A 2,500-nucleotide genomic window follows, 5' to 3' on the forward strand; every position below is an offset into this window, starting at 1 on the left:
AGATAGTGTTTTTTTTTTCAACCAGAGTGATACTCGAAGAGCGCACACGCCTCCACCACTACACCTCAACCGCTAACAGATCATAGCCATAACTAATGAGTTCTAAGTCAGCCAATTCCCAAACCAATCAGTTGCGCTGAAAAATGTCATCAAAATCCATATGTATTGATTTATTTTGTCTAAAGGAACAAAGTTTGAGCTTTAAGTACCAAACAAACCAACTGATGGTGTAAATGTTATTCAGACTTCCACCCACGACAGGTTAATTCCCCATGGGTTATAGGCCAAAACAAACGAATTTCACAGAAGTTGTCAAAGACCAATTAGTCAGTCAGACCTTGACCCATCCAGTGAAAAGGCCATCGAAGCCCATTCATAACGTCTTCATAGTTTTAAAGGAATAACCTTTGAGCTGAAAAAACAACCCCAACAGACTGACCAGCAAAGCAATCGATGTTACAAAAAAAGCCCCCTTGACGGAGACAAAGTTATTCAGAATCTCCCAAAAGAGATACTGGGAAATTGAAATAGTCAATTCAAAAAGGCCTCCCCCTTCAAATCCAAGTGTCTTCGATCTTTTCACTGGATAACATTCATGTGCAACAGAGAGCACTTTGAGTCTCACGCATCACCCAACACTGAGGCAAAGCTCAGATTAAACCAAAAAAAGAAAGAAAGAAAAAAAAGAAAAAAGAGAAAAGAATACAATTGTGCTTGTGTTCTGATGTCTAACAAAGCAGAAAAGAAGCCTTTGCTAAGATCATAATGGATCTACTGGAAGTCAGCAGGCAGACACAGAAGGCGCAGTGATGTGACCGCCTTGGCCAACGTCCCAATGCAGGTTTCTGTGTCCGAGTCTGTCATCGTTCTGGAGTGTGGGCGCAAACAGGCCAACTCAATGGCTCAATACTTGCATGGCTCGTTCCATGCAGAGCCACCGTGAGAAAGGAGAGAGAGAGAGAGAGAGAGAGAGAGAGAGAGAGAGAGAGAGAGAGAGAGAGAGAAAGAGAGAGAGAGAGAGAAATGCGAATGGACGTCATGTTACTTAGCAGTGATTTTCAGTAGACAGGTTACTTCAGCGATGTTGTTTAGATAATAAGGCAGCCCCGAGATAGAAACGTCTGGTCTCCAGTTGCTAAGGCCCTGTCATTTCCCACTGCGAGTGACCACAGAAACCACTAACAATAAAACGAAATGTTATCTACCCAACAAAACCAACAGATTCTTAAAACACATCCATACATCCAAATCCAACTAATTATTCTGAATAGTTTCATAAAACAAAGGAATGAAAAAATACAGTAGTAATAATAACATCAGCCATTACCATGCAAATGTCCATGCATTCCTAGGCCTCCTTCTACCCGACCCACTGAACATTATTCATTAATATCTACTGTTAGATATTAACTACTGTTTGTCTATGCAGAGTAACTTAGAATGAATGGGGAAGACCAGGAAGTTCCAATCTCTTTTCTTTCTACAGCAGCCACTTAATTGTTCTTATCTTTATTACCGTATATTACATTCACAGCATTCATTCACTTCTATAAAGCAATAGCAGCAACAATACAAGACTGTCTTCCCTTCTGTCTGAGGGTACAAGGTCCAGGTAAAGGAAGCCACTCCTTCATTGATGAGATTGGTTGTCATGGTGATAAGCACTTCTTACATACAAGACGGCCTGAGTATACAAAACTTATGGAAGATGTCGACACGATTTTTTGAGGAGGCGGCTAACTAACGTGTTAGCAACTTTCAAATTGTCTAATGGAAAAGCTAGGGTCAATATAGAAACTAAAATAATGAGTGATTAGCTAGTGCATGGGCACACATTTAGAAACCAGTTGATGCCAAGTAGGCTACTCAGCCTTGTGCTCCAGCATAACGCTACAGGGAAGGCTGTGAACAAATAGGGGACTAATTAACAGCAGATATTTAGTGTACTGACAACACCAGAGAGAAAACAAATCTTAAGTGTTAAATCTGGCTTCGGACGCTTATAAAAAGCCTGCCACATACAGTATTGACACAAATACTTTATTGTCCATAAAGTGAAAATTTCTCTTCAGTTTCACCACAGACATAAACAATAATCCCACAATAGACAATTAATCATTCAAGCACTGCACTTGAACAAAGCAGAAGAGGAGAACACTAAGTTATGATAAAAAATAATTTTAAAGTAGCCTACTAAGTTAATATAAAAGTACATTAGCAGTCAGTAGAGTGCCATTTCATGAACTGGCTGACTGAAGAACGCATCATTGCAACTTAGCCAAATCACCTGTCCACATGCAGACAGAAAACGAGAGCAAACGCAAGCAAATACATGTTTTGGCAATCACTTTCTGAGTTTGGCATCTCCACCTTCAACCTACTTCACAAAGAAGCCCACTATGAATGGGTCAAAGACATCCAACATGAAATTGTCTTTCAGTGCTAACGGATGCTTTTGCTTACTGCAACTGTGAAAAAAACAATTTTAATTTTTTTTGTC

General features: G+C 39.8%; 1 protein-coding gene across 4 annotated transcripts in view; it reads right to left on the reverse strand.

The window, feature by feature from the left end:
• The window catches only part of mgat3b (beta-1,4-mannosyl-glycoprotein 4-beta-N-acetylglucosaminyltransferase b), a 59,785-nt gene that overhangs the window by 29,547 nt on the left and 27,738 nt on the right, over window positions 1-2,500 (reverse strand). The window lies entirely within an intron of this gene.

The sequence above is a fragment of the Engraulis encrasicolus genome, chromosome 1, assembly GCF_034702125.1.
Source record: "Engraulis encrasicolus isolate BLACKSEA-1 chromosome 1, IST_EnEncr_1.0, whole genome shotgun sequence".
NCBI classification, from domain to species: Eukaryota; Metazoa; Chordata; class Actinopteri; order Clupeiformes; family Engraulidae; genus Engraulis; species Engraulis encrasicolus.